A 23,142-nucleotide genomic window follows, 5' to 3' on the forward strand; every position below is an offset into this window, starting at 1 on the left:
TCATCCCTACTTTGCAGGGCGGTGGAGGAGACAACATGAATTGATGCAGGGTACAGGGTTCAGGCCAGGGCCTGGCCAGCGACAGACACACGATCAGCAGGAAGGATAGCGATTTCTAGATGAGGAAACAGAGACCCCGAACGGAAGACACTGGCCCCAGGCCACAGAGCAGGTGTCGGCAGAGCCAGGTTCAGGCCCGAGGCCTCTGCCAGAGCGTTCACCCCCCGACCCAGCCCTCTCTAGTGTCCCAGGGATGTGGCTCACCTTCACGCTTGTGCAGGAGTTTCCCTGAGTGCTACTCCACCTCCAATCCCAGGAGCTGGCCAGGAGGCCTAAGGGACCCCTTGAAAATACCTCCTCCCCATGTCTGGCAAAGAGCCAGCCCTGAACCCCAGCCTGACCCTTCCAGCTTCTCATGGAAGTTCAAGTCCTGCCAGAAAAGTTTAAGACCTCAAAACCCAAAGTGCTCCCAAGGCCCCAGGAGACCCCAATCCTTGGACCCTGGAGGCACCCACATAGGCAGACCTCTCATGATGGCCCCCCATGGCTCTCCCCCCTCTGATTTCCCAGCCTTGCAGTGGCTCTCCTCCTCCTCCCAAGTCCGGTGATGAGGCTACCTGGGAGAGGTGGGGTGAGGGGCTCTGTCTACTTCCTTTTCCCTGGGCATGGCCCAGCACTCCCATCACCATGAATCTGCTTTTCAAAGGTCCTCCTCCAGCCATGGCTGCCCTTCCCCCCTGTTCTGGGGTTCCCCATGGCTCTGGAAGCCTCCCAGAAAGGGAGGGATACAGGGACTCCTGGAGGTACTGATGTCTCCTAGATTCGAGGCCTCGTGTCACACCGCCTCTAGGGCCTGCTCTCTGTGGGGGTACTGCAGGGGAGTTTACGTTTGGGGTCTCAGATGCAGTCAGAACCCACGCTCAAATCGCACACAACTCCCAAGTCCCGGAAGCTTTCTCCAGGCCCCCTCAGTCACTCCCTGTCTCTCTATAGACACTTCAGTCCCTTCCTCCTACTGCTAAACAGGGCCTTCATTACTCCAGACTCGTTATTACAACCGACTGACCAGCCCAGAGCTGCCGCCTCTCTGTCCCTCTCCAGGGTCAGGCCTGGCACAAAACGGGTGCCGGGTTTGTGGGGGGGCTCCTGCGTGTGCATCTTTAGAGGGTGGCCACGGACCCCAATGACGTCAGGCCTGCTCAGAGCCGGTCCTTGTCCACCACACCCTGGACTCCGGGGGCACTCCAAGAAGCCCCTCCCCACAGGTGTTGGTTGTTCAGTAGCTCAGTCATGTCTCACTCTTTGTGACCCCGTGGACTACAGCCTGCCAGGCTCCTCTGTCCACGGGATTTCCCAGGCAAGAATACTGGAGTGGGTTGCCATTTCCTTCTCCAGGGGATCTTCCCAACCCAGGGATCAAATCTGCAAAACCCGTGTCTCCTCCCTTGCAGGCGGATTCCTTACCACTGAGCCACCTGGGAAGCCACTGTTTGTAAAATTTGAGGGAAAGCCAGAAGAGGCCCTGATTCCCCAAGCTTACTTGAATCCAGAGACCAGGAGGGCCCTCAGAGGTCAAAATCACCGTGACGCTCAGGCCTCTTCATAGCACCTGTGTAAAGTCCTGCTTGGGCTTGCATGCCTCCCTTGACAGGGGTTTCACTCTCTCCTTCCACCTGGGGCTTCCCACATGGCTCAGTAGGAAAGACTCCACCTGTCAACCGGAGACCCAGGTTCGATCCTTGGGTCAGGAAAGATTCCCTGCAGGAGGAAATGGCAACCCACTCCAGCATGCTTGTCTGGGAAATCCTATGGGCAGAGGAGCCCAATGGGCTACAGTCCACAGGGGTCACAAAAAGACTGATTCGATTTAGTGACTAAACAACACCAATGCTAGTAATTCCTAAATTCTTTGGGTTGAGCTGAAATCTGGCTAATAGTTTTTGCTTGTCTGTTTTACGATTAATGGACTCACACACGGTAACCCTGCTCCCTCTTCTCCTTTGGACATTCATTACCATGGGCGCATACACGCGTGTGTGCCAGGGCAGAATGTGTGAATGGTTGTGCAATCCTGAATACACAGACAGGGGTGTGTCCGTGCGTGTCAGGGCGGGGGAGCACGCAGGCAGGTTGCACGAGGGTTGTATAAACTCGCCTGAACATGTCTGAGTGAGGGCTGTGCTGGGACGTGCAGAAGTGTATGTATTTTGAAAAAAATAAGACTTTAGATATAGGGGGCTGTTAGGGAGTCATGAATCATGGCAAAGAGTTTCATTGCTACCTTGAGATTACCTTAGCCTCCCAGTTTGGGAGATGGGTGGGTGGCGAGAGGGGGCGCCCACAAAGGCTGCAGAACAGAACAGAAGGCCAACCTGTAGCAGAGACTTTGTCACCGCCTCCACGGCCGACTGCAAGGTGGCCCTGAACCTCTGAACCCCACCCCACATCACCAGGTGACTTTATCTCTCAGGGAACTCTGCCATTAGAGCTTGCCTTGAACAAAGAGACAGTGACAACAGAATGCCATTTATATAAGAGCGGTCGTAAAATGTTTCTCAGCTTGAAGTTCACAAAGAATCCACTGATCATTTATATTTCATGAATAAAGACGAGAAAGACCCAGGAGCCTGTGGTGGGGGGCCCGGCAGAGAGTGATGTCTCTGGGGGGAACCTAGGGGCTCAGAATCCTGCACAGAACACGCACCTCCAGGGCTGGTCACCCCCAGCCATGGTGGGTGGGCCCTGGGAGGTCTGCCCTTAGCTGTAACTGTGCCACTGGTCTTACCTCTTTGAACCTGAGTTTCTCCATCTGTAAAATGAGGAAGTCAGACTAGATGGCTTCTAAGAGACCCCGTGCACCGGCTGGTGCTAAATCTTGGACACTGGCTCGGGCCCAGGGAGGGGGACCTCTGGGGCTCTGGAATCCCCTCCCCCAAGGGCATGCTTGCCTTCAGGTTGGCCAGAGTCATCTCTGGACACCGGGACATCTATGGGGGCGGGGTAATTTTCTCCTTTAAAAAATAAAAAAATCAACTCAGTGCTGCCTTGTGAAAAATCCGTCCTGGTTTACGGCAAGCTCTTCCCTCCCACTTGCTTCTCCTCTGGCTGCTAGGCTCCTATGCACCTTGCAGGGCCCCACCCGAGAGCCCCCTCCTCAGAGAACACTATGCTGAGCCCACTCTCCAGGCAGGATCAGTTGATCCCTCCACCGGGCTTGACCGTTCACACCAGGGGACTACGTCCATTCCCCTCCGGGTCCCAGGGTATCTGAGAGGGTCAGTGTCTGACAGAGGCTTGCTAACAGGCCATAGAAACCCGTAGCTTGACCTCAGAAACAGGGAGAACAACACTGTCTGGGACCTGGGCCCATCCACTTCTCCCGCAGGTGCTTGCTTTTGAACACAAAGGCAGAGAGCATACACTGAGGACCTACTGTGTACCTGGCACTGGATGGTGTCTCCAGGATGGATGCGTCCAGGAAGGATGGCCCCTGAAGGCTAATTTGAGGAAACGAGACCACCTCCCTGGTGGGGAGGAGGTCACAGTAATCATGGCATCAGAGCAGCGGTAACAGCAATGCAAAGAATCATGTGTGTGTCAGTCATGTCTGACTCTTTGTGACCCCACGGCCTACAGCTCATCCATGGGATTCTCCAGGCAGGAATACTGGATTGGGTTGCCATTTCTTCCTCCAGGGGATCTTCCTGACCCAGGGATTGAGCCCGGGTCTCCTGCATTGCAGGTGGATTCTTTACCAACTGAGCCACCAAGGAAGCCTAATTTTATTATTAATGGCTGCTGCTCCTTATATTTAATTTTGTCTATGCACAACCTTGCTCATACCCACAACAGCCTCCAAGGTTGGAATTCTGATTTCCTTTACTCTACAGAGGAGGACACTGAGGTTCAGATGGTGGGGTGACTAGCTAAGGTCACATTGGGTTCTGCACTAGGGACTGACTCTCAAAGCTATACTCTTGACCTTGGTGTGCAACAGATTCCCAGACCTGGACCCAGTGGATGTCACAGGAGTGGAATGTGTTGTTCTGCAGGGAGAGAGAAAGCCAGGGCCACCCTGTTCCCCCGCCTCAAGGGGGAGGATATAGTACCTGACCTCCAGGTGGGCTGCGGGCTGTGGGCTGGGAGGAGGCCCCTAGGCTTTGCCAACTTTAGCATCCATAAGGAAACCCCCAGAGGGATTCTGGTCCATTCCATTGCTGACAGGTGCGAGGCAGGGTCTTTGGCTGACCCGGCAGGTTGAGTGTGAGGGGCTGGGAAGCAGATGGCAGCCCCTTCCTGTGTTTGGAAGAAGTCAAGGGTGAAATCCTGGAGCCGCCAGCCTGGCCGTGTCACCTGCTGTTAGAAACCGCCCCCGGGCCAGGGGGCTGGTGGCCACCCAGTGTGGCTCTGCTGACGAATGGGAGGCCTGGGGAGGCACCAGCCCAGCCCTTTTCCATGGATAGCATCACTATCTTATAATTCAGGACTGTTGCTGGAAGGAGTTCTTCATGGTACAACCCCCCTGGTCTCGTCCGTGACCCTGGGGCAGAGGAAGCAGGGTGCCCATTTGAAAGATGAGGAGACTGAGGCACAAGAAGATAAGCAAGTTCCTAGACACAGGTCCCTGAGACGCAGTGCTGGGGTGGCGGCGAGGCAGGGGAGGCCCCCAGGGTGCAAAACGCAAGGCAGTGCTTGCTCTCAGGTTCCACTGCTCTGCAAGCTGTCTGCGCTGCAGCTCAAGTCCACCTGGATTAGCCATGCAGCTCCCCGCCCTACCCCCCAGCAAACACAGGGCAGAGACCGAGTATCTACAGAGAGACTGCAAACCCACTTTGGTAACTTTGTGGATGGTGCAGCCAAACATAACAGATTCTAAGAAGTACCCAGAATTACAAAAGAGGTTTCAAGCCGATGTCTCAGCAATCAGTTCCCTGAGCAGCTGGGGATTTGGGGGCAAACAGTTCATTCCTCATTTCCACTCATTTAGCAAACTCTTGCTCTGGGTCCGCTATGTGCCTGGACCTGTGGGATGTGATGTGGATGGTGAGGAATAGGACACAGCCCTGTTCTCAGAAAGGTTGATGGTGTTCTCTCCCTGTGTGGCACGGTGCCTGCACAATTTCTTACAAATAATCATGACAAATTAGCATTTATGCAGCATTTTCTATGTGCCAAGCTCTGTGCTAAGTATTTTATACACATCATCTCACTGGGCTCCAAAATCATTGCGGACGGTGACTGCAGCCACGAAATTAAAAAACGCTTGCTCCTTGGAAGCAAAGCTATGACAAACATAGACAGTGTATTAAAAAGCAGAGACATCAGTTTGCTGACAAAGGTCTGTATAGTCAAAGCTATGGTTTTTCCAGTAGTCATGTACGGATGTAAGAGTTGGACTGTAAAGAAGGCTGAGCACCAAAGAATTGATGCTTTTGAATTGTGGTGCTGGAGAAGACTCTTGTGAGTTCCTTGGACAGCAAGGAGATCAAACCAGCCAATACTAAGGGATATTAGCCCTGAATATTTACTGGAAGGACTGATGCTGAAGCGGAAGTTCCAATACTTTGGTCCCCTGATGTGAAGAGCCAACTCACTGGAATAGACCTGATGCTGGGAAAGATTGAGGGCAGGAGGAGAAGGGGACAACAGAGGATAAGACAGTTGAATGGCATCAATGACTCAATGGACATGAGTTTGAGCAAACTGTGGAAGATAGTGAAGGACAGGGAGGTCTGGCATGCTGCTGTCCATGAGGTCGCAAACAGTTGGACACAACTTAGAGACTGAACTACAACATCTCATTGGATCCCCATCATAACTCTGAGGCAGGTATTCTCATTATCCCATTTTGCAGAAAAGAAAAATGAAGCAAAGAGAGGTAAAGTAACTTGCCCACGGTCCCTCGGGCAGAACACAGTAGAGCTGGGATGCAAGTTCAGTAAAATGTTTGGTGGGTGAATGAATGAATGAAGATGCAGGGGAGGTCATGTGGGGGGCCTGGACCACAGACGGGCGATGTGATTGGTTAAATGTGACCGTGCAAAGTGCCCTCACAGCTCCAGGAAGCAGCATCAGGCCTCCTGAGGGCGGGGCTAGGAGTAGGTCAGGGAATCAACTGTGCTTTTGGGCAAACCTGGGCTGCAGGCTTCCAAGAAGAGGGTGACAGTGACAGCCACTGTATCAGTTAGCAGGGCAAGGAAGCTCCGATTTCTCCCTCTCTGAGTCTGACCACGTGCCCCGCCTATAAAAATATCCGAGGCCCATGGCCCTTTTACCCTGAGAAAAGTGGGCTCTGAGACAGACTGGCCCTGAGCAGGTATGAGGGGAATGGGAGGCCACTCCCAGACTGCCCTGGTCCAAGGTCCCGGCCCTAAGTCCTCCTGCTTCCCGGCCACACGGTGACCACAGTGACGGGGTTCCAGTCCCTCAGGGAGGGGGCTGCAGCTGGACACCCTGACACCCAAGCCTCCCCAGCTTGTGCCTTGGTTGCCAGGCAACTCGGCAGCTTAGGTTTCGGGGGCTGAGGACAGGGCTCGGGTGAGGGCGTCAGTTAATAATAATAGATATGGCCCAGCCAGGTGGGGCCGCTTGAAATACACAAATCTCAGACCTGGGCCGGGCCGGGGTGGTCCTGTGGCCATTCTGTGGATGGAGAGACGGAGCCCTGGGAGGGAAAGAGAGTTGCCTGAAGTTACCAGTGAGTTAGTGAAGAAGGTAGGATCATCTCACTGAGGCAGGCTGGAAGACAAGTAACAATTCAGAAAGTGACGGCAAATGCAGCTGCCGTATGCCGGGCACGGGCTGTGGGCCTGGCGCCGTGCTGGTGGCTTCTCCCGCCGCAGCCCAGCTCGACCCCAACGCAACAGGGAGGGGCAGATGCTTGTTTCCCTGCCCATTTTGCAGATGGACAAAACAAGGCTCAGAGAGGCTGTGTGGCCTACTGGAAACCAGCAAGCTGGTGAATGACAGAGGCCGGTCAGAGCGGCTCTGAGGTCGGCAGGCTTTGCTCCCACTGGTGCTAAGGAGGACCAAGGAGAGGATGGGGAAGGACTGAGGGGCCCGCCTCCAGCTGGTCTCTGATCTCTTCCGCAGACCCCGGAGAGAGAGGCGTAATACTCCTCCTGACCCAACTCTGAGGATGCTGAACTCAGAGGATGAAGTGATGGTCCCCAGGTGACCTAAGTAGTAGGTGGACATGCAGGATTTGAACCCACATCTCTCTGGCTTTAAGGCCCCGGCTGACCCACTTTGCTCAGTTCACTGGCAGCACCCTGCTGCCAGGCCTCCCAGCCTCAGCCATCTCTGCCCCATCCCTCCCCAGCAGCGTGAGATTTCTGGGGGAGAGGTCCCCATTTCCCAGCCCCCAAGAGAGCCAGCAAGCCCCAGCACTGAGCTGTGGCCTTCGGTTCTTTTTCGGTGGCCTGCACCCCCCACCTCCAGGAACCTGAGCCTGGGCTGGATGGAGACAGGCGGGTTGCCATGGCGACAGCACATGGGATACTGACCTGGGGACCCGCCGGCATCGCACGGGAGGGGCAGGCCTGGCCTCGGAGGGATGGCTGGAGGGCGGAGGACGGGGTGCCCAGGGGGCCCTGTGGCGGCCGGGGCTGCTCTGTGGGCCAGTCTGGGCACACACTGCTATTTATAATTCTGCTGAATGGGCCCAATGACTTGACCCGCCGACCGAGGGCCGGGAAGCCCACAGTTGCACAGAGGGAGGAAATAGCTCAGGAACCTCCGCCCCACCACCCCACCCCCGGCCCCCAGCTCTGAGAGCAGGGACCCCTCCCCTACTGCCCCTGTGAGCCTCGACACCCAGCCCTCTGGCCAGCCCTGCCCCATCTCTATGCGCTGCACCAGGCTTGGTCAGCGTGGGAGACCGCGGGAGGGTGCTGGGCTCAAGAGCAAGTGTGCAAGTGCGTGTGTGCGCGTGTGCATGTGTGTGTGCGTGTGCATGTGTGCGCGTGTGCATGTGTGTGCGTGTGTGCATGTGTGTGCGCGTGTGCATGTGTGTGTGCGTGTGCATGTGTGTGTGCGTGTTCCTGGACGCCTCCCACTGGAAGGGGAGGAGGGGGTGGGGTGGAGGGGGAAGAAAGGGGAGAAAGAGAAGCTGAAAGGCAGATGGGAACTTGAGAGGCTGGGGTGGGAGGGACCGGGGGAGGAGGGGAGGTGGGGGAGGGCAGAGCAACAGAGGTGGACTTCCAAGCAGATAAAGTGAGATGTAGCAAAGGAGAGGGAGTGAGAGAGAGGAAGGAGGGGGCCCGGAGGTGGCCAGAAGGAGGAAGGAAGAGAGGGAGAGGGAGGGAGGGACCTGGACAGACGGACACGGAGCCAAAAGGACTGACGCAGAGACACAGAGAAACTGGGACGACGGGTGACACAGCGAGGAAGGAGAGGGACGACTGGGCGTGTGTCCTCTCCGCCCCGGCGGCTGAGCGGCTGGTCCAGAAGCCGAACCGCAAACACGGCTGCTCTCACGGGGCAGATCCGTGTCCTGTATCGAGGAGAGAGGGCCCAGCCCCCTCGGCCTGGGGCCCCCGTCTCTGGCATGGGCATCCCTCCCTCCAGCCTCCTGGCCACCTGGGGGCACAGGGCCGGGCAAGGAGTGCTCCAAGGTCGCCGGAACCCAGCCAGGAGAGGCATGGTAGCGGCTCCCGGGGCTTGCCGGGCTGTCCGCCCTCGGATCCGGGTTATTTTGGGAACTGAGGAGCCAGAACCCACCTCCTCCTCCCTTGTTCACGGGCCAGTGGCTGCTGACTCAAAAATATTCTCTCAAGGAAACTGTCTCCCCCAAATCCAATGTCACTTCTGCCGGGAGGCCTTCCCTGACCTCCCAGATTAAATTCTCTGCTTGCACAGGCCGTGGCTGGTCCATCCAGTCCAGTGCTCATCCTAGGAACCCACAGTCGGGGTGCATCTGCCAGTCTCGCCCATCAGACTGTAAGCTCCATGTCTACTGAGCAAGAACTGTACACACACCCTCCCATGGAACCTCCCGGCTGCGGAGGCTTCAGGAAGAGGCCCTGGTTTATAGAGGAAGAAACTGAGGCACAGAGGCTGAGGGGTTTGCTGCGGTTTCATGTCTGGAAGTCGCGGAACCAAGGTCTGAGCCCAGGCAGTCTGATTTTAGAACCCAGTCACGTGGCCACCTGGCACACAGCCTCCCCCACTCCAGGGATCACTTTCACTCCCAGGGCTCAGCTCCGGGTCCTTCCATGGCTCCCCAGTGCCTCTCAGAATCTAAACGTCCCGCCGGGTGCTAGTTCCTTTCCTCTATTTGTCCTTTAACCATCCTTTCAGGTTCTCTCTCCCCTGACCTCCTGCTTAGAGGCCCGCTTCTGCTCTGGCCTTTTCTGATTTACTAACTCAAGACTTATTTAATGCGCACCTACTGTGTGCCAGGCACATCATAACTGGCTTCTGTAGGAAAAGACAAGTTGTGAAAAGCACTATGGAGCGACGACGGCATTACGACCAACTGCCGGGGGAGCTTATTTTGCCAAGTAGACAAGGCAAAGAGCTGGGGCCAGCGGGTGCCAGACAGAGGGAACCGTGGAGGCAAAGACCCTGAGGCAGGAAGTGGGGTGGGACATGCTTTTAATAACCCAAAGCATGGCTGAGACTTGTGAGTGAGGCGAGTTCAGAAAAGGGCAGGGGCCAGACTGTGTGAAGCTTCACAGTGATGGTGAAGAGGCTGGATTTTATTCCAGGTGCAGAGGGACACTTCTGAAGACTCTTAGGTGGCAGGTTAGCACAAGCCTTTGCTTTTTTAAAAACCCATCATCCTTTGGAGGAGACAATGGCAGGGTGAGAGCAGGAAGAAAGAGCAGCTACTGCGTCATCCAGGCGGGCAGGGATGGGGCGCCGGTTGCAGGGGCGGCAGAGGTGCTGAGGACACGTGGGCAGGTGGCAGATAGGAAGCAGAACCCAGAGGCTGAGCCGGGGAGACGGAGGCGGAGGAGCCTGGCCGATAAGGGCTCTGCCTGAGGCAGGAGGCTGGGTGATGGTGCCATTTACTGGGATGGGAAGCTGGGGAAGGAGCGAGGTTTTTTTTGGGGGGGGGAGGCGAGTGGGCACGATCAAGAATTCTTTTTGGACTTGTTAACTTTGAGATGCTTGTGAGACGTCCAAGTAGAGGTGCCAAGTGGCCAGTTGGATGATGAGTTGGGAGTGCAGAAGAGAGACGCGGGCTGAAGATAGAAATATGGGCATCGTCAGCTTAAAGATGGTATTTAAAGCCATGGGGCTGGATGAGATCACCAAGGGAGGGGGACAGAGCCACACAGCCCGCTGGCTGACCCGTTGGGTGACCCCCTGCTCAAAGCCGTCAGCGGGTCCCTACGGCCCTCAGGACAAGGTTTGTCACCTGTAGCTTGACACACAAGGGTCCTGCCAACTTCTCCGGTCTCACGTCCTTCAGCCCCTCACTCAGATCCTTCCTCCCAATCGTAGGAAGCACCTTGTGAAGTTTCACACCTCCAGGCTTTTGCCGGAGCAGCTCCCCCGCCGAAGTGTCCTCCTTTGGGCAAAGGCTAATTCTAACTCTTGCTCTTCTAAAGCATCCTCTAACCTCCCGGGCAGACCTCTTTGCCACCCCGCCTCTGTGCTTCTATGGCCTTCTGGACAGGCTACATTATCACTGTCTTTCTGGGAGCCCCTTGGGGGAGGGGGTGGGGGCTGGTCCATCGCGTCTCAGGGGCCTCGGGCCCACGCCCGAGGCTCACAAGAGAGCCACCCTGCACTAAACACCCATCCTCGCGTCACCCATGAGTCGGAGGAGGTGCATGTGAGCTGCGGCAGTGGAGATTGGGGGGGGGGGGCTGAGAACGTGGACTTCGTCCCATCCTTTCCACCCTGAGCCTGGGCTGGGGCTCTGAACAGACTCACAGGAAGGAAGCTGCACGGGGAGGAGGTGAGTGGGTGTGAGAATGAGGGGCGGCCGCTGGGCACTCGCCGGGCCTCCCACCTGCCGTCGCGGCAGCAGAGGGAAAAAGTGAAAAGACAAAATCGGAATGAGGTGCAATCAAGTTCACTGTCCTCACTGCCGCCCCAGCTCTTCACTAGAGACTCGACTGCGCAGGAAATCAGAGAGGCCTTGGGGGCGGGGCGTGGTCTGGAGGGGTCACGACAAAGCTTCTGCACGCTCCTGGGCTGTGGCGTAAAGTCTGACGCTTTGCGACCCTGAGGACTGTAGCTGCCAGGCCCCTCTGGCTGTGGGATTCTCCAGCAAAGATACCGGAGTGGTATTCTGGAGCTGCCATGCCCTCCTCCAGGGGATCTTCCCGATGCAGGGATTGGACCTGAGTCTCCTGAATCTCCTGCACTGCAGGTGAATTTGTTACCGCTGAGCCGCCAGGGAATCCCCCTGCATGCTACAAGGCCACTTGTATTCTGTCCTGTGTCTGATGTTATCACCCACGGACCTTTGCAGAAGGCCCCTCTAGCTGGTGGGCTAGGGTCGGGGGGAGGCACCGTGGCCATTTAATGACCACCTAGGAGGGGTCAGGCACCATGCGTTTGTTCAAGGGCACAGACCTGGACTCTGATTTGAGATCAGCTACTTCCACATGGCCTTGGGCGCATCTTTGCCTTGCTCTGAGCCTCAGTTTCTTCATCTGCAAGATGGGAACATTTCCATGTGTGTGCCCAGGCTTTGGGGGAGGTGATGTGTGACAACATCTGTGACACATCGAGCAGAGTCCCTGTCCCGCAACTGTCTCCTTCATCTTCCCAACAGCTGTCAGAGGAGTGTCGACATTCCCATTTTACAGACAGGGAAACTGAGGCTGAGAGAGGCCCAGACCACAGAGCTAGGATGGACAGCGCTGATGACTAGGAGCATCTCTGTCTCCAAGGCCAAAGGTCCCTCCCTCTACAATGCCCCATGCATTCTCTTACTTGTCATTCAGTTGGTAGATTCTGGGGCCGCGAGTTGGATGCTGGGGACTCAAAGGTGATTCAGGCGAAAGCTCCACCCTCTGGGGGTCAAGCCGCCCACCACCAACTACTTCATACCTCTCCTTCCTGCTCAGAGAAGCTGGGGGTGAGAGGGTGGGGTAGGAACTCTCAACCACACAGGAGGAGAAATAGTTTGGGAATTCCCATCTCACAAGCCTGGTTACTCCTTCTAGGACCAGGCAAGCAGTTAGGGTTACTGAATCTCAGTTTCTCCATCTGCAAAACTGCATAAATTATGTCTCCCCCTGAAGAAAACCAGAGGGCAAAGCAGAAAAGCATTTGAGTAGCCTTGGCACCCTTGCAGGGAGCCCCAATCAGGCTGTCTTTAGCTGAGGTCCATGTAAAGGTCCTTTGTAAAGATCTGTGTAGATTTACTTTTTTTTTTTCTGAAGAGGAAGCCTGTGGCTTTCACCAACTTCTCGAAAGCAGTCCCTGACCCTTCTGTCCCACAAAGACCCAACTGGAATCACTATGTGGTGGGACCAAGCCAACCACCTGCTTTGCCAATGAATGCCATGTAGGAAGAGTAACAAGATGGCAGAGCCAGGAAATCCAGGGGCCTGGGCATGGTTAGAGAGAGCAAGGTTTGAGGCTGGGACCCCAGGTTTGGGGGCCCTCAGCAAGGCAAGGCTACTTGAGAATCACGCCAGTGTGGATTGAGCAGAAAGAGCTCAGATACCGGTCTTACCCAAGTAAGATGCAAACCTAATTCTTCCAGATCAGTGAGTTCCTGTCACCTTAATTGATCAGCCTCTAGGATCAGAGGAAATGAGATTTCATCTGACTCCTCCATTAGCCCCAGGGATGGGCGTGAAGGCAGCAGTGCAGTGCAGAGAGCTCTTGTCACAGATGCACCCCAAATCTGGCCAGAGAAGCAGACGGATGGTATAAGCCACAGCCCAGTGAGACGGCACTCAGAGAAGATACCTTGAGAAAATACTCAGGGGTTCATCTGCTTGGACATCCACAGCTAGACCCATTCCAGAAGTGACCCAAAGACACTTATTCTAGACTGGCGGGTCATAAAGTGGGTGACCCCACTGGGGCCCCCAAGGGCAGACTGTAGCTGGAAATATCAGCTGACTGCGGGGGTCTCATGTGTGGTTCCTCCCGCCCAGGTCTCATTAAGAACAACAACCAGCTTCGTACCTGGTCCCGCTACCCCGATGTCCCCACACCTCACACTCAACCCATCTCAAGTCCAACCTGTCAGTTTCTTCCCTTATGATAAACACTTTCCTGTGTCTTTCCTGAAAATCATTTCTTATTGCAAGGTGAAGATGTTCTCCTGTGACTTCTAGAGGTTTTAGAGTTGCAGCTTTTACCTTCAGATCTATGTTCCGTCTCAACGTTTCTCATCTACTTCTCCTCCTATTGCAGTTAAATCTACGTGATACAAAATTTTCCATTTTAACCATTTTGAAGTGTACAGGTCAGTAGCATTAAGTACATTCACACTGTTGTACAACCATCACCACCATCCGTCTCTGGAACTTTTTCATCTTCCCCAACTGCAACTCTGTCCCCTCAAACACTGTCCCCCCATCCCCTCCTCCCCACCAGCTCCTGGCCCCACCATTCAACTTTCTGTATACGATTTTTGACTATGGTAGGGACCTCATGTATGTGGAATCGCACGGTATTCATCCTTTTGTGCTGTATTCCACTTGGCACGATGTCTTCAAGGTTCATCCATGTTCTAGCATGTGTCAGACTTTCCTTCCTTTTTAAGGCTGAATAATATTCCATCATATGTATAAACAATATTTTGTTTATCCTTTCTTCTGTTGGTGGAAATTTGGGCAGCTTCCCCCTTTTGGCCATTGTGAATAATGCTGCTATGGACATGGATGTGAAAATATCAGTTTTCAGTTCTTTGGGGTATATATCCAGGAGCAGAACTGCTGGACTGTATGGTTACTCTATGTTTAACTTTTTGAGTTGCTTATAGCAGTTATACAACTTCGCATTTCCATTAACAGTGCAGAAGGGTCCCAATTTCTCTACATCCTTGCCAATTTTCTGTTTTATTTTTAAGAGCCATCCTAATGGGTGAGAAGTGAAATCTCACGGTGGTTTTGATTTGCGTTTCCCTAATGATTAGTGATGTTGAGTATCTTCTCATGTGTCTATTGGCCATTTGCATATCATCTTTGGAGAAATGTCTATTCAAGTCCTTTGCTCATTTTGAATTTGGGTTGTTTGGCTTTTTTTTTTTTTTTTTGGTTGAGTTGCAGGAGTTCTTAATATCACAGATACCATTTGCAGGTATCTTCTCTTATTCCATGGATCATCTTTTCACTCTGTTGATAGTATCCTTTACTGCATAAAACTTTGTGAGTTTGGTGAAGTCCAGTTTAACCAGTTTTTCCTTTTGTTGCTTATCCTTTTGTTTTGGAACTAAGAAATAATTGCCAAAAACCTCCCCTACCACTCTGCTTTCTTCTCCTTCAGTTCCGTGTGTGCTTGCTGTGAGACAGGAGTTCCTATCTGAAATCCAAGCCTTAAACTTCTCCACCCCCATCTCATTCTCCCCAGGATTCACTGTCCCCAGGAAAGGCCTCATCTTCTCTCCAGGTGGGCAGCTCAGAACGCAAGAGTCACCCTGTCACTTTCCTCTCTATCATCCAAGTCCTATCAGTTTTGCCCTTCCGGTATTCTTGCCTGGAGAATCCCCTGGACAGAGGAGCTTGGGGGCCTACGGTCCATGGGGTCGCAAAGAGCCGGACACAGCTGAAGCAAACTAGCATGCACATTTCCCTGAAGCTACTCACCGCACTGCGCCTCCACAGCCCATGCTCTAAGTCCCTCTCACCTCTTGTCTGCGTGACTGCAGGAGCCTCTCTCCTTCCACTTGGAAAAGCAATTCTGTTTATACCACATCCTCCTCATCTTGTTCTTAGGATAAAGACAGAAGTCCTCACTGTGATCTTCGAAGCCCCAGGTGGCCCACCCCGGGTCCACCAGCCCCACCCAACACCCCATTCTCTCACTGTCTCTGCTGCGGCCACGCCGCTCGCTCTTCCCACCATGCCTTTGTCTGTTCTGTTCCCTTGCCTGAATGCTAATGCTGTTCCCACCCCAGGAGCGACGGGCAAACGCATACTCATCCTCCTACACTCTGCTCAATCCCACCTCCTCGTGGGGCCCTTCCCGGACTCACCTACCACGTGCTCTGGTTGTGTTTTATATGTATTCGTGTGACTACTGGATTAATGTTCGACACTAGATCACTGAGAGCAGGGCCCGTGTCTGTTTTTTAATCACTGTTACACATTCCTAAGCCCTGCACACTGTGAGTACGTAGTAGATCATCTGTGAATCATTTAGGAATAAAGGAAAGAAAGAAGGAAGGGAGGGAGGGAGGGAGGGAGGGTGGATGAAAAGATTGACTGGAGTGAAAATTCCAAAATTCCAAAATTTCAATTCCAAAAGATTGATTGCCTTGCTTTATAAGATTCTTTCTATGGGAAGCTATGATACTCATCATTTCTGGAGGGCAGTGGGGAGCACTCCCTTTGAACTTATTATGCATGACAAACACATGCAGGCCCTTTCTCAGCCTCAGTTTCGTCATCCATAGAGTGGGGATTACAACATTCCCTTCTAAGACTGTCATATTAGAAGAGATGACGTATGTGAAAGCGCTGAGCCCCAAACAAGAGCTCCATAGATGACCTGAGCGCAGCCATGCTCCCAGACCCAGCCACTCTCCTCGGTTCTCTGCGCCTTAGTCTCTTCATTAGTTGCCAGATTTGGGCATGGACACATCCCTGGAATGATACATGGAGCCCCAAGTCCCTTTTGAAGCATGCAGTCTTTGGAAACTGCCCCCAGGTATATGCCTGGGAGGCTTAACTCAGATACACTTTGATCTAGCCATACCTGAAGCCCAGTAAGAGCAGAAACCTTAGAAAAAATGCTCATGACTCATTTGCTTGAACATTTGTTTTTTTGTTGCTATTGAAACTTTGGAAATGGCATGAGACTCACTCTAGCCTGGTGAGTCAGAGGTGGGTGGGCCCACTGCCCACTACAAGCCTAGATGCTGGGCAACTCTCCCTTGCATGGGACTTGAGTAAGTCTCCCTGGTAGGCAGGGCAGGCCTCCTGAACTGCCCTTAGGCACCAAGAAGAGGCCAGGCCAGGCCAGGTCCTGAGAAGCTCTGGGGCCTACCCAGGACCCTGACGTTGCCCACAGGGGATACGTCCTGCCATGGACCCAGCAGTGAAAGAAGGGGCAATGAAGGGCCATGGCTGAATTAGGGGCTTCCTCAATCCTGGGCCTCCTGCTGTCTGCTGGGTGGGCTGCCTGGCCCCTCAGCTCTCCTTTCCTCAAGCTGAGGAAGGGGGCTCCGGGCTCCAGGCTCAGTGGGCCCCTAACTGGGCCTCCTCCTGCTCAGGGGGCTCGTGCCATCTGGGGAAACAGGCCCTACCTCTAGGGGCTGCCTGCCGGCCTGTCCCTGACACAGGGCTCCCTCCCACACCCCAGTCCCTTTAGGCCTGAGACTCTTGCAAGTCTCTCCCAGGGACCCTACTCCCATCTCTACCCCAGGCTTGTCCAGGCTTTCTCCCAAGTGCTCCCCTCCCCAACTCCCGGTCCATCTCCTTCCCTCTACCTCTACATCCATCACGAAGGCCCACCTGGATGACCACAATAGCCTCCTCATCGATTTCCCTGCTAATCCCTTGCTCCGACAATTCTATCACCACACCACAACAAGACTGACAATTCCTAAAACATAAACTGGATCAGGTCACTTCCCTGTTTAAAACCTTCTATGGCTCCCAGTACACTCAGAATGAAGTCCAAAGTCCAGACTCTACAAGGCTGGACCCAGGTGCTCTGTCTGCAGATGGCTCCCTTCTCCTCCCACATATTTCTCTCTCATGATCTCCGCCCAGCCTGCTCCCATCTGCCATGCTGGACCTTATAGCAGAGCATCTTTTTTTTTTTTTTGCAGTTACAGACACATAGGTCATCTAGCTGGGGCTGCTGCGACCTTCTTGAGAATGACAATAACACAGATGCAAAGCAGAGATGACGAATGAGAAAAGTCGTTTGAGCACCAGGATACAGTCATACCTGAAGTCAACATGTCTTTTTTTTTTCTTAAGTTAACTTGAGCTGACATTTATACTACTTGCTTCTGAAAGGAGCCCCACTTAATTTGACTGGCCAGCCCTTCCTCACCCCACGCCCCATCTCCTCTTTTGTTCCTCCGCCATGCCAGCACTCTCTCACCTCAGAGCTTTTCCCCATGTAGTTCCCTGTTCATCCACACGTCTCACCCCCCAGGTCCCTGCTCAAATGTCACCTCCTTAGAGAGGCCTGCCCTGCCCACCCCATCAACACCCCCTACACTGATCATCGCCCCCTACTCCCTTACTCTGGGTTATTTAAAAAAAATAACTGCTTCAACCACCATGAACAGTATGTGTTTACTTACTGTCCATCTCCCTCCACTAAGCTTTAAACCCCACTAGGGCGGGGACTGTGTTACGATGTCCCACTGTCCTGCTTAGTTTGAGAATGGGGGAGGGGGGCGTTGGTTTCTCAGATGCAGGACTTCTATTTCTAAGGTCAGAATGTCCTGGACAATTTGATCACCCTCGACTGCTCAGTTGGTTTCCTATAAAACCCCTCTTCTCAGACCAGGGCTGGCACACAGTAGATAATCAGGACACAGTTGAGTGGGTAAATGGATGCCAGCCCTGGGCCAGGCGGTGCCACGCTGCATTTATGGGCACTGTTTCGTTTCATCCTCATGACCAGCCTGGTAGGTGGGCTCTATTAACCCCCGTTTTACGGACGAGGAGCCTGAGGCTTGGGCAGCTTGCCCAGGCCACACAGCTGGGGAAGCAGGACTGGAGTCCACCTGGAAGCCAAGCCCTTCACTGTCCTGCTGTGCGCATCCCAGTCACAGCCTGCTCTGCTGATGCCAGCTGACCCTCAGCCCCTGTTGCCCAAACAGTCGTGTCTGGGCCCAGAGCGGCTCAACCCCTCACCTCACCCTACCCAGGGGGGTCAGAACTAACCCAAGGGCAACCTGCTCTCGGCCAGGCTGGTGGTGAGAGGAAGGAGACGGGGGCAATGCAGGGGCTGGAGTTGAGCTGCGCTGAGACCAGAACCCAGCGTGTGGTGACGGCTGCCCTGACCTGTGCGTCCCCAGGCACTTCTGGTCCAGAGCCCCCCCCGGCTCCGGGTCCTCCTGTCAATCACAGCTGCCTTTGCAGGTGGTTCTCAGCCCTGTGACTTCTGCTCACCCACCGGGGCCTGAAGCATCCTTCCCACATAGTCAACAGAAAGGCCCCTCTGCCATCGCAGACTCGCTGCTCTCCCTGCCCCCCAGCGGGCCATCAGAATCAGGGCAACAACACTGGCGGGGGGGGGCAATGCTTTTCCCCAGGCCAGTGAAACTCTCATCTGATCCCCACAGGCAACCCTGGTAACAGGTTCTCTTTCTCATCTCCATTTCGTGGATGAAGAAACGGAGGCCCAGAGGGGCGAAGTCACTTGCCCCAGGCGACACAGCTCAGAGAGATAGTCAGGGCTGTCTCCCAAGCTCACTCACTATCTATCTATTCTATGATGGAGATGATCTGAGGCTCTGCTGTTCACAGAGCCAGGCATTTCCCACACGCTAGTTATCATTGCAACTTTGCACGGTAGGTATGTCTGCTATTTAGTCGCTTAGTTATGTGTGACTCTTCGTGACCCCATGGACTGTCGCCCGCCAGACTCCTCTGTCCGTGGACTCCTCCAGGCAAGAGCACTGGAGTGGGTTGGTATGATCCAGTTCTCCAGGAGTGGTAGGTACAATCGTGTCCATGGTTTGGAAGTCGGACAGCACAGGAGTGAAGGGATTGACCAAGGCCCCGTGGCCCGGATGTTTCCTGGTGAAGCCTATCCGACTGAATTGCTTGTCTCCCTCCTTTCCTTCCGCTCTACCCACCCACCTGTGCGCCTGTCTCACCACCGATCAGCGCTCACTGACTGACGGTGATGTCGACACCAACCCCAGCACACAAAGAAGGATGCCCTGAGCTGCTGCGCTGTCCTGGCTCCCGGCCCAGAACAGCTGGAAACCCCTTCCGGAGAGGCTGCCCGGACATCGAACCACCATCCCCTGGGTCCTCCCAGTGATCTACTTGGGAGTCTCTCGCTGGGGAGTTCTTCTTCCTGGGATCTAATCTGCTCTCCCCCTGCCTGGCCGCCAAGGAGTTGTTTTTTCATAACAAAGTGGGGCGGGAGAAGGGCCATGGGAGGTTCTCATAATTCCATCGTTGGAAATTTCCACGGCGGTGGAAAAGACCTGCTGGCCACTCTCCAAACACCTCTCCTGAAAAAACTCCCAAACCCAAATGGCTGGACTGGGCCCGCTGCAGTCCTGGCAGATGCTGGAGCCGCCCACGGGTAGGGCCCCGGGCCAGCGTGTGGGCATCAGCCCCCCGGCGTGGAGCTGGGCATCGGAGGCCCAGGACTCAAGGAAAAATGGGGAGCTTTTCCTCTCTTGGAGGGATGTGTGGAAGAACAAAGCCGTTACTCCCCCGGGAGCCAGTCACAAGCCTGGAGTCCGTTTCCCCTGCCACCCATGTTCTGTGTGACCTCAAGCGGTGACTAGGCCTCTCTGAGCCCAGTTCCTCCCCGGGAAAGCAGGCAGCGGGTGGGCAGCTCTTTAAGGTCTGAAACACATCATGATGTGTGGCTGGCTCCGACACTGGGTCTCCTGAGTTCTGAGGCCAGGAAGGGAGCAGAGAGACTGAACCCATGGGAACTCTTGAGCAATCTAAAGGGCCCAGAGGGAGAAAAAGGACCCATAGTTCCTGGAGGGTGGGAGCTCGTGGGTGAGATGGCAGCCTCCTCACCGCCCAGCTACTCTCTGCCTCTCCCATGGGCACGCGGTTCGCCCAGCTGCCTTCTGTGAAAGGAAGCGACAGACAGGGGGGTCTGGACAAAGGTGAGGAACCTGGGGACGCCCCGCCCGCCCACATCCATCCCTGGGGGTCTCAGTGGGCATTCTGAGCTCTACACACCCACCCACTGCAGCCGCTACCCGCTGCTGCCTTGGTGGTTCCTGCCCGCCATCCCCAGGTGCTCCACTCCCCGCTCTGCCCTCACTCCCCTGCTGGGCTGACCAGGCCCTCAGCCTGTCCTGCAGAGACCCCAGGGCCCCAACTCCCTGCTATGTACGGTAGAAGAGGGGGCAATGACCCAGAGGATCACCTCTCCCTCCCCCTTCCTGCAACCTCTCCTTCCAATTCAGGAAACCCCCTTACACGTCAAGGCCCATCGGGGGCCACGGCTTCCGCCAACAGCCTAGGAAGAAGCCCCGCAGGTTAGGGACAGTGGCGACTTCCTGAGCAGACCTGGGTTTCTGCCCTCCTAGGCAGACACCTTGACAGCTCAGAGTCTATTTCCTCAGCCATGAAGTGGGGGTGCGGCCCCGGCCCTTCCACTGTCATCCTGAGGGTGGGAATGAGAATGAGCTAGCAGCGCTGGGCCCAGAGGCTGGCCTGGAGTGGATCCTAGGCAGACCTGACCCGGGTGGACCCGCTCTGTGAAAGTACCTGGGTCAGGACCCAGTTAGACAAGGCGGTGGGGCGGTGAGGTGAGAGGACGGAGGTGTTAGGAGGCCGGCTGGCCACTGTCATCCCTGCCATCATAGAAGTGCTGTCTGTTTTTTAAACTGAGCGCTTAGTATGTGCTGGGCTTCCCAGGTGGCGGTAGCGGTAAAGAACCCGCCTGCCAGTGCAGGAGATCCAGGAGACGCAGGTTTGATCCCTGGGTCGGGAAGATCCCCTGGAGGAGGAGATGGCTCCCCAGTCCAATATTCTTGCCTGGAGAATCCCACGGACAGAGGAGCCTGGCGGGCTGCAGTCCACGGGTCTGCTTCCATGCCAGGCTGTGAGGTTAGGGCTTTGTGCAGCTCCTTCACTAAAGTCCTGCCTGGAAAGGCTTACCAGCTCATTTCACAGCTGCTGAAACTAGGCTCAGAGTGGCAAGGCCACCCGGCTGGTGGGTGACGCGGCCAGGGCCTTTACCCTGAGCCGTGTGCTGATGAGGGTGCATGCGGGGAGCGGTGGGGAGACAGGGGGCTTAAGAGAGGAGGCAAGCAATGGTTTTGTGCCCCCTTCCCGGCGGCAGCTCAGGGCGAGCTGGGCACACCAAGCACAGCCGCCTCCTGGCTGGGTGAACCCTCAACAGGCTCCCCTCCTGCCTCCAGCCCCTTTGCTTCCAGCTCGTCTCCTCGTGTCTAAAGCAGGCCCTTGCAATGACATCAAAGAAACTGAATTTACTCTGCCTGTCTCCACATTTTCTCCAGGGGTGGATAGGGATGCGGGTGGAGTGGGATTGGGGAGAGGAGGCTTGCCCACACCCACTGCCCACTCCACAGGGTCACAGAGGCCGGGCTGTGGGATCCCTGTCTTGGCCTGCTTGCTTCCCTGGCTCCTGGTCCAGTCCCTTAGCTCAGGATCAGCTCTCAGAGCCTGGGAGCTGGGAGGTCAGTCTGCAAGGGTGCTGTGTGCAAATGGCAGGGGAAGGCCTTTGCAGAAGCTTCTGGCTCTGGAAATGGGGCTGAGAGGTGGCGAGTGAGATGGGGGGGGGGGGGTGCAAAGGTGCACAGGGCAGGGCCCACATGAGCACTCTGCAACCCCACCTGCGTCCCACCATTTCCCCATCAGGGCCCTTCTGTGGGTGCCCGCTGATCACATGTGGGACTTGGTCATGCAGATGTGGGTTTGAAACCTGCTCTGTCACTTACTAGCTGTGCATCTCATGGGAATTTCCTCAACAACTGCTCAGAACTGTTGCAAGGGTTGAATCGAATGAGAACCTCTTCCCATACGGCAGCCAAAGGGGACTGTTATGTGTGTCTCACCCCTGCTTAAGACCCTTCAGCTGTCGTTCAGTCCCTAAGTTGTGTCCGACTGTTTGTGACTTCATGGACTGCAGCATGCCAGGCTTCCCTGTCCTTCACCGTCTCCTGGAGCTTGCTCAGACTCATGTCCATTGAGTCGGTGACGCCATCCAACCATCTCATCCTCTGCTACCCTTTTCTTCTGCCCTCAATCTTTCCCATTCTCAGGGTCTTTTCCAATGAGCTCGCTCTTTGCATCACATGGCCAAAGTATTGTAGCTTCAGCATCAGTCCTTCCAATGAATATTTGGGACTGACTTTCTTTGGGACTGACTGGTTTGAGCTCCTTGCTCTCCAAAGGACTCTCAAGAGTCTTCTCTAGCCCCACAGTTCAAAAGCATCCATTCTTTGGCACTCAGCTTTCTTTATGGTCCAACTCTCACATCCATACATGACTAATGGAAAAATCATAGCTCTGACTATAAGGACCTTTGTCAGCAAAGTAATGTCTCTGCTTTTTAACATGCTGTCTAGGTTGATCATAGCTTTTCTTCCAAGGAGCAAGCATCTTTTAATTTCATGGCTACAGTCACCACCTGCAGGGATTTTGGAGCCCAAGAAAATAAAGCCTCTCACTGTTTCCACTGTTTCCCTATTTGCCATGGAGTGATGAGACCAGGTGCCATGATCTTAGTTTTTCGAATGTTGAGTTTTAAGCCATGTTTTTCACCCTCCTCTTTCACCATCATCAAGAGGCTCTTTAGTTCCTCTTTGCTTTCAGGGCAAGGATCAAATCCAAACTTCATTCCATGACCTATAAAGCCCCTACAATCCGGTCCCTTACTTTTTCTTCTGCCTCATCCACCTCTCCGCCCTCTGAACACTCTACCGCAGCCACCTGGCCTCAGTCTCTGAACCTGCCTCGCTCCTTCCTGCCTCAGGGCCTTTGGATGTGCTGGCTCCTTTGTTGGGATTACTCCTCCCCCAGATGGTGGTACAGCCAGGTATTTATCATCTCAAATGTCACCTCCTCAGTGAAGGTCTCCCTGACCATCCTACTCAAGCTGCCCACGTGGCCCCCTCAACTGCCCTGTTAATTTTCTTACAGTGGTAACACTCACCACTGTCTGGAATTGTTTATTTATTAGTGAGACCTGCCCTGTGTTGTTCACCACTATATTCCCACTGCCTCAAAACAGTGCCTGGCATGGAGCAAAAGTTCAAGAAATACTTGTTAAGTGAATGAATATGTAATGAGCATGAAACACCGTGGGCATTACACGCATGCTGGTCCCTTTCCTTTTACTCATTCCCAGCATAGC

The 23,142-nt window shown here is 54.6% G+C and overlaps 1 protein-coding gene across 3 annotated transcripts in view; it reads right to left on the bottom strand.

Annotated features, from left to right (window-relative positions):
* ATP2B2 (ATPase plasma membrane Ca2+ transporting 2) overlaps positions 1-23,142 on the bottom strand; it is a 365,210-nt gene that overhangs the window by 129,920 nt on the left and 212,148 nt on the right. The window contains exon 1 of one of the 3 annotated variants that reach the window (XM_065933891.1): positions 7,506-7,605. The exons of the other annotated variants lie outside the window; for them this stretch is intronic. The gene's annotated coding sequence lies outside the window, so the exon portion shown is untranslated. Of the gene's footprint in view, positions 1-7,505; positions 7,606-23,142 lie in introns of those variants that run through there. 3 annotated transcript variants of the gene reach the window in all.

This window comes from Muntiacus reevesi, chromosome 4 (assembly GCF_963930625.1).
Source record: "Muntiacus reevesi chromosome 4, mMunRee1.1, whole genome shotgun sequence".
Lineage (NCBI taxonomy): Eukaryota > Metazoa > Chordata > Mammalia > Artiodactyla > Cervidae > Muntiacus > Muntiacus reevesi.